The sequence below is a fragment of the Felis catus genome, chromosome B3 (assembly GCF_018350175.1).
Source record: "Felis catus isolate Fca126 chromosome B3, F.catus_Fca126_mat1.0, whole genome shotgun sequence".
In the NCBI taxonomy this organism is placed as follows: Eukaryota; Metazoa; Chordata; class Mammalia; order Carnivora; family Felidae; genus Felis; species Felis catus.
The window spans coordinates 41,511,044-41,526,755 of NC_058373.1; the positions used below are offsets into that span (position 1 = coordinate 41,511,044).

At 43.4% G+C, this 15,712-nt stretch overlaps 1 protein-coding gene across 2 annotated transcripts in view; it reads right to left on the minus strand.

Annotated features, from left to right (window-relative positions):
• Positions 1-10,392: 10,392 nt before the first annotated feature.
• Positions 10,393-15,712, minus strand: part of APH1B (aph-1 homolog B, gamma-secretase subunit) — a 138,683-nt gene continuing 133,363 nt past the window's right edge. For both annotated transcript variants that reach the window (XM_023255250.2, XR_002742900.2), the window contains one exon: positions 10,393-10,829. The gene's annotated coding sequence lies outside the window, so the exon portion shown is untranslated. The remainder of the gene's footprint in view (positions 10,830-15,712) is intronic.

A 15,712-nucleotide genomic window follows, 5' to 3' on the forward strand; every position in this document is an offset into this window, starting at 1 on the left:
GCATCAGTAAAATGAAGAATAACTTTAAGTGGCCTAACATACGTGTAATTTAGAAATTAGAGTCCCAGAAATGGGGGTCCAGGGGTCAAAAAGAATATTTGAGGGAATAATGGCCAAAAATATTCTAAATTTTTTTTTCAATTATTTTTTTATTTTTTTTATTTTTGGGACAGAGAGAGACAGAGCATGAACGGGGGAGGGGTAGAGAGAGAGGGAGACACAGAATCGGAAACAGGCTCCAGGCTCCGAGCCATCAGCCCAGAGCCCGACGCGGGGCTCGAACTCACGGACCGCGAGATCGTGACCTGGCTGAAGTCGGACGCTTAACCGACTGCGCCACCCAGGCGCCCAAAAATATTCTAAATTTGACAAAAACTACAGACCCACAGATCCAAGAAGCTCAACAAACCCTAAGCACAAAAACATGAAGAAGAAAACTTCGAGGCACATCATAATCAAATTGCTTAAAACGAGTAATAAAGAGAGAATAAAAAGCAGTGGAGGAAAAAAGACATATTACAGAGAAACAAAAATAAAGATGACAGATTATTTTGGTCAGAAACGAAGCAAGTTGGAAGATAGTAGAATGACATCTTTATAGTACTAAAAAGAGGGGCGCCCGGGTGGCTCCGTCAGTTGAGCATCTGACTCTTGACCTCAGCTCAGGTCATGATGTCACAGTTTGTGGGATCGAGCCCTGCCCTCGGCTCTGCACTGACAGCACAGAGCCTGCTTGGGATTCTCTCTCTCCCTCTCTCTGTCCCTCCCCTGCTTGTGCTTGCTCACACTCTAGCTCAAAATAAATAAACTTTACCAAAAAATTAAATACAGTGCTAAAAAGAAAAAAAAAATCTGTCAAACTAGAATTCTGCATTCAATGAAAATATCTTTAAAAAATAAAGATGATCAAGAGAATGAGAAGGCAAGCCACAGACAGGGAGAAAATATTTGCAAAAGACATACCTGACAAAGGATTGTTATCCAAAACATACACAAAACTCTTAAAACTCAACAATAAGATAGCAATAAGAAAAAAAAGAGAGATGTAATTAAACAAACAAACAAACAAACAACTAGGGGCACCTGGGTAGCTAGGTCGATTGAACATCTGACTTCAGCTCAGGTCATGATCTCATGGTTCGTGAGATCAAGCCCCTTACTGGGCTCTGTGCTGGCAGCTCAGAGCCCGGAGCCTGCTTCGGATTCTGTGCCTCCCTCTCTCTCTGGCCCTCCCCTGCTCACACTCTGTCTGTCTGTCTCTCACTCAAAAATAAATAAACATTAAAAAAAATTTTTTTTTAACCCACAAACAAAAGACCCAAATAAAGAGTGGGCCAAACTTTAACAGACATGTCACTAAAGAAGATATGCAGATGGTGTATAAGCATATGAAAGGGTAATCCACACTCTATGTCACCAGGGAAATGCCAATTAAAACAATGAGGTATCACTACATGCCTATTAGAACGGCCAAATCTGGTACACTGTCAACTATGACAACTGCTGGTGAGGACTCAAGAGTAACAGGAACTCTCACTCACCACTAGTGAGAGTGCAAAATCGCATGAGCATTTTGGAAGACATTTTGGAGGTTTCTTATTAAACTAAACATATCCTTGGGGCGCCTGGGTGTCCGTCGGTTAAGCGTCCGGCTTCAACTGAGGTCATGGTCTTGTGGTTCGTGGGTTCAAGTCCTGTGTTCAGCTCTGTGCTGACAGGCAGCTCAGAGCCTGGAGCCTGCTTCAGATTCTGTGTCTCCTTCGCTCTATGCCACTTCCCTGCTCACGCGCTGTCTCTCTCTCTCCCTCTCCCTCTCTTTCTTTCAAAAATAAATAAACATTAAAAAAAAACCCCTAAATATATTCTTACCGTATGATTCAGAAATTGCACTCCTTAGTTTTTAGCAGCTTTATTCATAATTACCAGAACTTGTAAGCAACCAAGATGTCCTCCAATAGATGAATGGCTAAATAAACTGTGGTACATCCACACGATGGAATATTATTCAATGCTAAAAAGAAATGACCTATCAAGGCATGAAAAGACATGCATACTACTAAGTTAAAGAAGTCAATCTGAAAAGGCTATATACTGTATGATTTCAACTGTATGACATTCCGGAAAAGGCAAAACTGTGGAGACAGTAAGATCAGTAGTTGCCAGGAGTTGGAGTGCGAGGAATGAACAGGCAGAGCAGGGAGGATTGTTTGGGCAGTAAAAACACTCTGTATGATACTACAATAGTGAATACATGTTACTACACATTTGCCTTAAACCCACAGAATGTATGATACAAAGAATGAACCCTAAGATAAACTGGGCTTTGGATGACTGTGATGTGTCAATGTAGGTTCATCAATTGCAACAAATGTACCATTCTGGTGGAGGATGTTTATAAGGGGAGAGGCTATGCATGTATGGGGGTAGGTGATATATGAGAAATCTGTATACTTCCTTCTCAATTTTGCTGCGAACCTAAAACTGCTCTAAAAAAATAAAATCTTTAAAAAAAGTTTTGTAAGAAGGAAAAAGAAAGATAGGTAAAATACATTTTCAGAAACACAAAAGCTAGAAAAATTCATCAGCAGCAGACATATTCTACAAGAAATGTTATTGAAAGTCTAATAAGCAGGAGGAAAATGATACCAAAGGGAAATCTAGATCCACATAAAAGAATAAAGAACATCAGAAATGACAACTGCATCAGCAATTTAAAGGCTTTTTTCTTCTTAGCTAAATCTCCTTATAAGATAATTGACTATTTATGGGGCAGCTGGGTGGCTCAGTTGTTTGGGTGTCTGACTTTGGCTCAGGTCACGATGTCATGGTTTGTGAGTTCGAGCCCCACATCGGCCTCCATGAACTGATACTGTGGAGGCTGCTTGGGATTCTCTCTCTCCCTCTCTCTCTGCCTCTCCCCAGCTCGTGCTTGTGCACTCTCTCTCTCAAAATAAATAAATAAACACTTAAAAAATAAGATAATTGACTATTTAAAGCAAAGATAATAATGCCATTATTTAGAAGTAAATGTATGAGAACAATAACCCAAAAGCCAGAAGGATATACAGTTATAAGGTTTTTATATTATACATAGGTATATCATTATAACATTCTTACATCATACATGAAGTGGTATAATGTCAATTGAAGTTAAACTGTGATGTTAAAGATGCATACTATAAACCCTAAAGCAGTCACTAAAGTAGCACAACAAAGAGCTATAGCCAATAAATCGAGAAAAATGGAATCATGAAAAATATCTAATTAGCTGAAAAAAGGCAGAACAAGAGAGAAAATTGAAGCCAATCATAAAAATCATCACAGTAAATGTAAATGAGCTAAATATCCAGATTAAAACAAAGATAAGAAAGTAGACTCAACTACATGCTATCGATAAGAAACTCACTTAAAAAAAATTTTTTTTAACATATATTTATTTTTGAGACAGAGAGAGACAGAGCATAAACAGGGGAGGGGCAGAGAGAGAGGGAGACACAGAATCTGAAACAGGCTCCAGGCTCTGAGCTGTCAGCACAGAGCCCGACGCGGGGCTCGAACTCACAGACTGTGAGATCATGACCTGAGCCGAAGTCAGACACTCAACCGACCAAGCCACCCAGGTGCCCCAAGAAACTCACTTTAAATATAAAAACACAAATAGGTTAGGGGCGGCTGGGTGGCGCAGTCAGTTAAGCGTCCGGCTTCAGCCAGGTCACCATCTCGCGGTCCGTGAGTTCGAGCCCCGCGTCAGGCTCTGGGCTGATGGCTCAGAGCCTGGAGCCTGTTTCCGATTCTGTGTCTCCCTCTCTCTCTGCCCCTCCCCCATTCATGCTCTGTCTCTCTCTGTCCCAAAACTAAATAAAAACGTTGAAAAAAAAATTAAAAAAAAAAAAACACAAATAGGTTAAAAGTAAAAGGATAGAAAAAATAATACCATGCTAACACTAGTCAAAGGAAAACTGGAGTGGTTATACAAATATCAGACGATGTAGATTTCAGAGAAAGAATATTACCAGGAATAAAGAGAGTAATGAAATAATGACAAAGAAGTCAATTCAATTCAATCTTAACCACTTGTATACCTTATAATAGAGCTTCATGAAGTACATGAAGGAAAAACTGATAGAACTACAAGGAGTTATAAACAAAACCACAATTACTGTTTGAGATTTTTTTTTTTTTTCTTAAGTAGGCTTCATGCCCAGTGTGGAGCCCAACACAGGGCTGGAACTCACAACCCTGAGACCAAGACCTGAGCTGAGATCAAGAGTCAGATGCCTAACCAGCTGAGCCATCCAGGTGCCCCAACCGTCTGAGATTTTAAAACCTCTCTCCCGGGGCGCCTGGGTGGCGCAGTCGGTTAAGCGTCCGACTTCAGCCAGGTCACGATCTCGCGGTCTGTGAGTTCGAGCCCCGCGTCAGGCTCTGGGCTGATGGCTCGGAGCCTGGAGCCTGTTTCCGATTCTGTGTCTCCCTCTCTCTCTGCCCCTCCCCCGTTCATGCTCTGTCTCTCTCTGTCCCAAAAATAAAATAAAAAAACGTTGAAAAAAAAAAATTTTAAAACCTCTCTCCCAATAATTGTTAGAATAAGTAGATTGATAGAAGATGAACTCAGTAACTCTGGGGCCCAAAGGAAAGGAAGTGTTTGGTAAACATGAAGCTCTCCTATTGCTAACCATAGTTAGGTCAGAAGATTCCAGTTTCCATAGTGTCAGGCATTCTTTTTATTTTTATATAAATAATCTATAAGTTTTTGCCACAGGAATACTGTTGCTCTTTAATCACAAGAACCAGTTGGGAGCAGAATCCTTCGAATTTTATAAAGTCAGACCAAGAGAACAGTCTATGACTGACCCAGATTATCATTGTCCCTTGGGGAACACTCTGGCAATAACAGACATCCTATGACATGACACCATAGCTTGTCAACTCAAACCTTCTCAAATCAGTCCCCCAAAACACCAGGTCACCAAGAATTCAGGCCAAGTAGGAGCTACACCTGGATCAGACTGTACTGAAGGGAGAAGTAACCTGTTGGACAAGATGTACCTTCTCCAGAAAGAGAAGCAAAGATGAGTGGGAGTGGGGCTTCACTTCTTTCCCTCTATTTTTTCCACTCCTCTCCAGTTTCAGTCTTTCCTACTCCCGACCCCAAAGCATCATTTGGTTAAGAGCCAATTGGCCACTTAATTGGCAGACGTGCGGACCTCTCTTAGAAAAGTGACCAAATAAACCCCACTTAACATGGAATGTGGAGTCCTGAAGAAAGCATCAGCTTCGGGGGCTAGAAGCACCTAGGTTTGACACTAACACCCAGCTCTAACACGTAGATGTTGCATAACCGTGATTAAGTCTTGGTTTTCCCATCTGTAACATGGGGGAAATACCAATTAAAATACCAAATTTTTCTGAAATTTAGCTTTAAATACTATCACGAGCTCCCATCCTGCCTTCTGGTTAAATGCAGACACAGTAACAGTCAGACGATAGTCAATTCCAGGAAAATTCAGACACTTGAGGGTTTTCTTGGTCATTTTAGTTTTAAGCTCAGTGGAGTCTGTATTTGTTCCTCTCTTTTCTTTTCCCTAGGGTGACTGTCCTCCTTCATCCTGGGGGCTTACGTGTCATCACCATAGTGGAGGAAGACACCTGCCCATGTTTACTCCCTGAACCGTGATTCATCTTGACTAGGCTTTGGCGCAGAATGTGCTGGCTTCTGGGACATCACGTACCTCATCTGTTATCTGGTCATCAAGGCCATTCTACATTCTACATCAAGGCCATTCTACTCTGTACTCTCTGTGTCCTTTTCAGGGCCTCTGGCCTTCTTAGGCTCACTGTCTTTGAACCATTTTAAATTTACCTTAAAAAAACCAAAACACAATAAATCCACATTGTTCGACATGCAAAGGGTGCAAAAAGAAAACCAGAAAATTCTCTCTTCATCCCTGTCCCGAGACACTCCTCCTCTGGAGAGGCAATGATTTTTACCAGTTTCTTATGTGTTCTCTCAAAAATAATAGTTCATGCCTTTATAAACATAACCCTCCTAAAATCATCTCCTATAATCATATAATGTATATTTTATATATATATATATATATATATATATATATATATAAAAAATCATCTCCTATCTATCATGGGTCGAATTCCACCTCAGGTATACATAATACACACAAATATATATTTATATACGCAAATGTGTATATACATAATACGTAATATTACCATCATTTTTATATACACATAATAAATATATACATAATACTTAAAATTTTATAGATATTATATATTACATTATAAATTATATTTTATTATAAAATATATATTATATATTTTTTACAATATACACATATTATATAATTATATTATATATTGTAAAATATATTAATATATAATATAATATATAATAAAATAATATATATAATATAATATGTAAAATATAAAAATTATATGTATATTACATATACATATATATATATAATATTTTTAACTGCCTTTGACAACAGAGCCTAAGGCAAACACTTTATGGAAGGACATAATCCCACGGCACAGCAAAAGTGAAGGAAAAATGGAAGTGAGGTGAGACAGTGTACTGATTTCTTCAGGCCTCTGTAACAGAGTCCCACAAACTGGGAAGGTGGAGTTAAAAGCAAGAGCCTGCATGTGATGGTCTCTGGGCCCCAAATCCTCTTTCTTCAAAAAGCCTGGACTCTTATTTTCCCTTAATTTCTCTGTCAGAAACTGCAGGGAAACATCAGGTACCCCTCCTGCTCTTAGAGACAGTCTCTGAAAAATTTAACTACCTTTGAGTGAATGGAAATATTAACCCCAAGAATTGAGTTGTTGGGTTTTTTTTTAATGTTTATTTATTTTGAGGGCGTGAGCAGGAGAGGGGCAGAGAGAGAGAGGGAGAGAGAGAATCCCAAACAGGCTCCTCACTGTCCGCACAGAGCCTGATGCGGGACTCGATTCCACAAACCGTGAGATCATAACCTGAGCAGCAATCCGGCGTTGGACGCTTAACCGACTGAGCCACCCAGGTGCCCCCTCCTCAAAGTATTGAGCTGTTCAATCAGATTTCCAATATCTTTCACAATCTTCAGCAGATTCTTATTGAGCACCTACTATCTGGCAGCCACTGGGCAAGGCAGCAGGAATATACCAGACAAAGGCAGCCTGCCTAGCCCCCTTCTCTCTCTCCCCACCCCCCCAAAGCTTGTGCCCCAGCAGGAGGGAGGGAGACAGTAATCAAGCTGTTAAGTGCAGTTTTTATAGGGCTCTGAGCAGGGAAGGACAAGGGGCTACAGAATCCAGTTTTGCCTCTGTTGTTATCTATATTTTCTTTTTAATTTTAAACTGTTAGACAAGAAAACTTGGAAAATACAGAAACATGCAGGGCAGTGCTGGATGCTCTTTTATTATCTAGCAGAAAAGAGCTATACTGAGGGAAGGGAATTTTATTAATTGGAGGGGAGATAGGTAATCGATACTTTGTGGCTAGCCTAGGCCTGAATGGCTTAGGACACCCTAAATTCAGGGACAGCCAGTCCAGCATAGAAGAGGTACACTGTCTTGTGCATTCTGATCTCTTGGGGAGCTTGTGAAATACGATAGATTCTTGCGGTCTACTCCCAGATATTCTGTTTCCAAATATGGGATAGGGGAATTGATGCATAGTTCATAGAGCTCTTGAAATGCTTCTGTTGAATGAATGAATGAATTTTTTAAAATAAGATTTTTATTTCTCTTTGAGAGAGAAAGTGCAAGTGTGGGAGGGGCGGGGGGGGGGCGGGACAGAGGATCCCAAGCAGGCTCTGCACTGACAGCAGTGAGCCCGATGCAGGGCTTGAACTCATGAACCATAAGATCATACCTGAGCCAAAGTCGGAGGCTCAACTGATTGAGCCACCCAGGTGCCCCAATGAATGAATTCTAATGCGGGTAATCCAAGGATCCCATTTTGATCTAGAGAGAGGTGCAGTAGGAAGTTTTGCCCACCCCAAGGATGTTACTAGGAGCACCCTGTATAAGGGAAAGCAGGAGAAAACCTATGTCCCTTCTGTATCCCGTGGCCCCCTCCTCTCAGAACTCAAAGCTCAGGCTGGAAGTGTTTATAGTCTAGTTCGGCTCTGTTCGGGGTTAAGTAGGCATTGGGAGTTGGCCTGGGAACTTAACCATGACTTACAACAGTATTTCTTTGGGGAAGCATAAGTGAGGTTTAAAGACCAATGTGAGACATAAACTTTTAGAATAAAATCGTCTGGTGAGTTGGGAATTACGGGGCGAAAAAGGAAAAGACAACATATATAATGTTGTAAAAAGTAACTTGAATGTAAATGACTATGTATTGTATGACTCTATTTATGTGAAATGTCCAGAAAGGACATATCCAAAGGTACAGAAACCAGATCAATGGTTGCCTCAGACTAGGGGGTGGTGCGAATGGAACTCTACAGCACATGGGCATCAGGGGTCCCTTTGGGGCGATGGAAATGTTCTAAAACTGGATCGGGGCGAGGGTTGCACGACTCTGTTACTGTGCAAAAATAAATCACTGCGTTGTACACTTAAAATGGGTGAATTTCATGGCACACAAAGTATACCTCATCAAAACTATTTTTTCCAAGTGACTTGAAAAGACCTCCAAGATTACCCAGTAGCACGCCCTTACATACGTGAAGCACTCGGTAGCATAAAACACTTCATTTGCATTATCTCCACATACGCATCACGATATCCCTGCAAGGAGGTAGATTTTTGTTTTCTAGTGAAGAAACTGAGGCTCAGAGCTCTTATTGCCTTAAGTGGAAGGTTTCAAGTCCTGCTTTTGCATGATGCCTTTACCCACTAAATCCTAGGTCTGTAAACCCCTTTCTCCAGGTACTATACTCAGGAATAGAAGCAGGACTCATTTTTCTCATTTGTTCTTCTGTCTAGCCTTTGAGCCAATCTTCTCTCTGGTTACTTCACCTAGTCGGTTCTGCATGCTTGGGGGGGCCTCATGGCTTAAGCCTCCTGAAGTAGCTGCTTTAGGCCTAGATCCTTTCTTTTACTGGGGGGAGGAGGTTAACCTTTAATTGGAAACATGCTGGGACTAAGTTGGGAGGAATGGGTTGAGGCCAGGCTAAGGAGACTTTTGACATAGGGGCACCTGGGTGGCTCAGTTGGTTAAGTGTCTGACTCTTGATTGTGGCTCAGGTCATGATCTCACGGGTTTCTTGAGTTCGAGCTCTGTGTTGAGCTCTGCACTGACAGTGCGGAGCCTGCTTGGGATTCTCTCTCTGCCCCAACCCTGCATGCACATGTGCTAACTCTTTCTCTCTCTCTGAAAATAAATAAATAAACTTAAAAAAAAAAAACCCACATGATATCTAGGTGGAGAGGGCATCCAGTCCTTGTGAGCTCCACTCTGGGGACCTCCACTGGGTCCAGGGATATGCTTATTGGCCCTGTGGGGCCAGAATAGCCGATGCTTCTCCACTTGGTTTGCCATCTGGGCTGGCACTGGCACACACCATTAAATGTCACCCTTGGATCAGGCAGTCAGGGTTCCTGCCCTATACACTCAGCACTACAGGACCACGTGCTTAGGCCTTCCTATCCCTGGGCTCTTCCCCCACGGAGCAAGATGGAGCCAAGGGGGCCGGGGACAAGAAGCACCTTCCAGATCAGGCTGTGGTGCCTGGGGCCCTGGAATTCTCTGTTGAAATGAGCCCCAGACCCTTTGATGAACTTTTCCCCAGATCCGTCCTCCCCAAGGCGGGTAGTGTTTCTGACGTGCACACCAAGGGGCCCAAGAGGTAGCCAAGGGCGCTCTGGTGGGAGCATGAGGACGAAGTTGGCCTACGTGCATGCAGGGCCCTCTGCAGTGAGGAACAGAACAGCGTGTGCACAGAGCAGCAACATGAGCTGTGGCCAGGGAGCCCCCCTTTAAATGCATGCTTTAGCCTCTGCAAATATAAGTAGTGAGCTTACCCCAGGAAGAACAGATGGAATTAGTCAAAGAACGTACAAAAGTCATGCAACCAACACCTTTACCACAACTGGTGTTTTGGTGTAGAGAGAAAAGCATCCCCATTGCTGTACTACATGTGGACATAAAGCTCAATTTGTTTTTCATTGTAAAAACCAAATATTGATTATTCCAATAGCTGAGATCCATTTGTTTGGCAAATGGCGATAATAGATTCCCACGTCATTGTCAAGATAAAGGGAGAACGCAGGCAGGATTTAGCGGAGGGCAGCACTGAATACAGGCTAATATGATTGTTCTTTTTTAAATTTTCCTCCAGCTGGTCTCTAAGATAACGTTCAAAGCTTTACCTTTTCCCTCACTTGTCTTAGGCTGTCTGGTGGGATATAGTTAATAAAAAACAGACACTGAGATGGTTTTGAATGTCAAGTTAAGACAAGTTAATAATTGCTCTCCCACAATATGAGAGCAGAGTGTAGTCCAGGATCAAAAGCAACTGTTTTTCTACTTTTTGGAGCTGCCAGTATTCCCTTCGGGGTGTGCACCAGGTAAGCGTGGGGACAAGCTTGGAATCTGGATGGTATCATCAACACAGCTTACACCAGACCCCAGCTGGGGGCGTCTATCCAGTTTGACGAGGGTGTGATTTCATCTGCCTTGTCTGAAAAACCATGCTGGCGAACCATGCAATCTGCTCAAGTATCACAACACGCTACCTGCAGTTGGTCTCCAGGGGTCAGTAAATCGAAGGGGCGGGGCTCACGCCAAAACTCACAGTTGGGAGCCTGACACTGTGTAGCTCTTTGTCGTTTCCACGGGGCTGCCACAGACATGATTTCACACCTTCCTCCTGTGGAGACAGAGTAGTGCTTGTCCACACAGAGAACCCAGGGACAGAACCCTCAGCGTTCTCCCCCTCCTATTTGGAGAGCACTGGGAGAGAATGACATTGGCTTTGTGGGTTGAGCAGAGCACCGGGAGCTCAGTAAGTGGCCCACCAGTGGCCCCTGAGATTGGGCGGTGCCACGTGCTGCAAGGCCCCTAACCAGCGTGGAAGCCACGATGCCTTGAGGGAACCCGCCCACCTCAGGCCCCTGGGTGCAGCCCCTCCCATCAAGGTCCAGCATGGATTTGGTTTTGGCTCTCCCCTCCCTGCCCTGGAGGAACAGTCGTTACTAACATGGGTGGACATCGGGAGACCCGCATTTGGACCCACCACAGATGTCTGAAAGGAAGCTCTGGTCTACAGATCTGGTTGGAGGGAAGGGCCCCGGCCTGTGGTATACCTGAGGGCTTGGGGCCAGATGCTCAATAATCTCATCGTGGGTGTTCAGGCTGGTGCACTCAGAAGAGGCACAGAGGCAGGCAGCTGACCAAATCAACCCAAATTATCGTGACCACCATTTATGGAGTGTCTCCGGGCACTGAGTCCTCTGTATACATTATTTCGTTTAATCCTCACAACACCTTGCATGGGTTTTATTCTTCCCACTTCACAGATAAGGAGACTGAGGCTTAGTGGGGGGATGAAATTTCCCACAGGCATGTTTTGGGAATCAAGGGCTTTCTATCAGAAGGTCTGCTTATAGAAAGTCACAAGGGCAACCCTTGGGTCAGAGAGTGCTCCCAGGCCATTGTCTTGGGAGCCTTATTTCACGTCTGAGATTCTCATACTTGCAAACACTATTGCGTAAGATTCCACCAAGCTTAGGAATCAAGGCCTAGGTGCTTTCTCAAAGGACAACACACTCCTCTACAGCTCTGTTTCAGGGTGCCCGGTTTTCCCAGTAGGTGAGGAAAGACACTGTGGATGCCTCCTTCCCAGTCTGGTGGTTTTTAACCCGCTTGCAGGACAGAGAGAACACATCCCCAAGGGGGCCGGGGTGGGCGCAGGAGGAGTGCAGGACTGGGGATCCAATGCTCAGGACTGATGCTGGGTCCTGGGCTGGGTCAGGTGGAGAGAGCCCACGTAGCATGACCCACGCCACATGCTGAGGGTGAGTGCGGGACGCCGCTGAGGAGGCGGGCCAGGGTTCCCCGAGTGTGTGACTGGAGGTGAGGCAGGTGGGCAGGAGTCAGGGAATCAGCAGGCCCTGGGTGCAAAAGAAGGGAGCAGCAGGAGCTTATTTGGGCAGAAGCAATAGGGGGTCGTGAAGCTGGCTGTTCTGGGTGTTGGTCACATAGATTCATCAAGGTAAAGAGACTCAGGCCATCTCACTGTTTGCTCCTATGAGGCATTTTGTACCAGTTACACTAAAAACCCATAGGATTCAAAGCAAACTTTTGCACAAGCTGGTCTCCACTTCCCTTTCTAGCCTCACCGCCACCATTTCTCTTTTTGGTATACCCTATCCCCCAACCAAAGAGTCTGCGTTTCCCTTCCATCCCGACACCTGCTTGAGCCATTTGTTCTCCCCAACGGGCCTGTTCCCCGGCTCTCTGCCTGTAGAATTCTGCCCCCTTGACCTGAACAGGAACTCACTAAGAGGTACAACCAGGAAGGATATGGAAAAAGTTATCGCAGAAATGTCAATTAAGATAGCAGTGAGGCATCATGGCATAGCTGTGACATCAGATTAAAAAAACAAAAAGCCAAAAAAAAAAAAAATCACCCAATGCTGACATTGTTTTGAAGAAACAGGTTGCTGGTGACATCGTAAATGGGCCCAAGTTTTGAGGGAGAGTGTTGGAAACAACAGAGCAATATATTTCAAAAGATACAGAAATGTTCATGCCCTTCGACCCCTATCCATCCTACTTTGCAGACCTAACCTAAATAAGATTATACTAAAGAAGAAAAAAAGCTACATGTGTAAAGATACCCTTTACATCATAAATTGTCACTATGAAAAAACTGGAAATAGCCCAACCATCCTACAATGGGGGACCGTAAAGGCAATTGCATTCACCAACAGAGGGAAATTATGATGAAAAGTATTTAGCAAAAGGAAATGCTTATAACTTGATGCTTAGGAGAGCACAAAACTGTACTGTGAACATACTATAAAAATCACATAGATGCTTGAATAAGATTGTGTAAGGGAGCACAGAGAACGGAAAATCACTATTTATTAGGGCATTATTTTTATTAGAATGTTGTTGATGAGATAAAAATCTAGAGAAAATGCTACCCTTCCTTCAAAACCCCCGGTTTACCTTGTTCCTACCTGATTGGGAGTCCCTGAGTGTGTATTCGGTTTAGCTCCCTCTGGACCAGAAACTCTTCACGGGCAAGAACTATGTTTCACTTTTCTTTGTTTCACCTGAGCTCCTCTAGTTGCCCGGCACATAGTAAATGTTCAATAAATATTTTTTGAAGTGAATTCAGCTAATGCAAAGGATTACGTTACGCTTAGAAGTAAAACTCAACAGAGGCATGTTCTCTACTCTCTTGTCTCTTGGCAAAAGGTACTCAGAGAAATAGATCTTTTTTAAAGGCTTCGGGAGAAGGAAAATCCACATTAAAAACGTTAAGCATTTTCCCTCTGGGGTGACGCAGATGCCGCAACACAGGCAACGCTTGGAAATCTACTGAGGCTCTTGGGAAGTATTTACATTGGCCTCTTAAGGCAACAAAATGTTTAAAAATTAGAGCCGTGCTGAGGTTTGCCCCTTTGGGCCCCACTAGATCCCAACCAGAAGGAAAACTATTCACCGCTTCTGCTGGGACCCCCCCAAAGCTGCCGTGCCTGAGTCGGGGCCTGTCTTGAATGAGCTTAAATGTCAGGGCTGAGGAGGAGACAGGAAGCGTGACAAAATGGCAGGAGCTTAGCTCGCCCCGAGAGAATAATAGGAATTTACTGCGTGCCTGGCGTGCTCTGTGCATCACTTTCGGCTCCCATTTTGCAGACTAAGAACTTGAAGTTCAAAGATATCATATGACTCACCCAAGGTCAAATGGCTGGCGAGGGGTGGGTCAGGACCCCACAGCTGCCACAGGCCTTGCAACTCTCTCTAAACGCCCCCATTTTGGCTTTTGGTCCAGGCTGGTGATGTCTCGGGGTCTTCCTTTTCGTTTGGTTTCTCTTTCTCCTTTTTCTCATTTTTAAAAGGCCAGTTAATGCTTTTGCAGGATCCCGGTAGGGAGGAAGCGAGCAGATTCTTGCCCAGTTATCTCCCTTTCTCGTAGCCTGCAATTCTCGTATCCAGATCATTCTCACCTGGCTTACATTTTCTCTCTTGTTTTCAGCCTGGCTCCCCCAGCCCTTGATTCCACTCCATACTCTCTGAATCCCTGTGGTCATTGGTCATTTCTCCCCAAGAAAATTGCACATTCGCTTTTATCAGTGACTTTTCCTGATGCCTGAGTGTGTAAATCATTTCCAGAACCTGTTCTCTTTAACTGAACGCAATCTCACATATGGTGGATTGGGTTTGGAGATGAAAACGGCAGTTGTTTGAGAAAGAGTTTCTTCCAAAATTAAATGAATCTTCTTTTCTTTTGGAAGTAAAGCTTTTTCACAAATTGCACTTTTTAACATTTAAGATTCTCCTCCTTTCGCTGTTTCCCCTTTCCTTTTTTCTCTTCCATGCATTTTGTCTGAGTGCAAAACTGATACTTAATGTAACAATCACATCTAATGAACACCCAGCTACACTCCTGCTAACCCCCTTCACCTGCTGTCCCGCGGGGCTCCCCCCACTTTGCTCACTTATATTCATTTTAGCTTTATTTTGTGCCCTTCAAATTGTCTTCCTAAAATACAGAATTCCACATCAACTAAAAATTAGTGTAGCAAATAGATGGTGCTTAGTAAGTTCCAAACACTAAAATCCCACCCATTCTCATCATCTGGGGCTCACACAGTTAAATATTAAGTGGTAGCAGATGTTCCTGCTGGGGACTCCATTTCCAGGCCTGCATTTCATCATTCTCTTTAAAAGTCCATTCCCCGCCCTCCTTTTATTCTTCCATTTAAAAAAAAACCACACATTTATCTAAGTTTAAATAGAATTAAACCTTCTGCGTTTGGATAGTTTTGCGATAGTTGCTTTTCCTTGTAACCAGTTAAGGGAGATGGTGGAAATTGAGACAATGCTTTCTAGGTTTGCCATGCATTATGTAGATTTCAAAAGAGTAAATGAATATTTTAGTACATGTGTGTGGTGAATGAAATCCAGCCATCGATTCTTTGCAGCTCCTCCCACCAAGAGGCAAAGTTTATTTTCCTACTCTTTCAAGTGGGGCTGGCTTTGTGACTTGCCTTGACCGATATTAGATGGCTAAGCGGGCATCCCGTGAGTTCAGGGCCTAGAACCCAAAAGGACTTGCAACTTCTGCCCTTATCACTCAGAATGCCCTGAGACTGCCATTAAAAGAAGCCCGTCTGGGGCACCTGGGCGGCTCAGTCAGTTAAGCGTCTGACTTTGGCTCAAGTCACGATCTCATAGTTTGTGAGTTCGAGCCTAGCTGCGGGCTCCGCTGACAGCTCAGAGCCTGGAGCCTGCTTCAGATTCTGTGTCTCCCTCTCTCTCTCCCCCTCCCCCACTCATGCTCTCTCTCTCTCTCTCTCTCTCTCTCTCTCTCTGTCTCACTGAAAAATAAATAAACATTAAACATTTTTTAATGTAAAAAGAAACACACCCATATTTTAATAATACGTTAAATAATACCTAATATACCTAAAATATTATTTCAATATTTAGTCAGTATGAAAATGATTAAAGTTTGTTTTTCTCATAACAACTATTCAAACTCTGATGTGTATTTTACAGTTATAGCATGTTTATAGT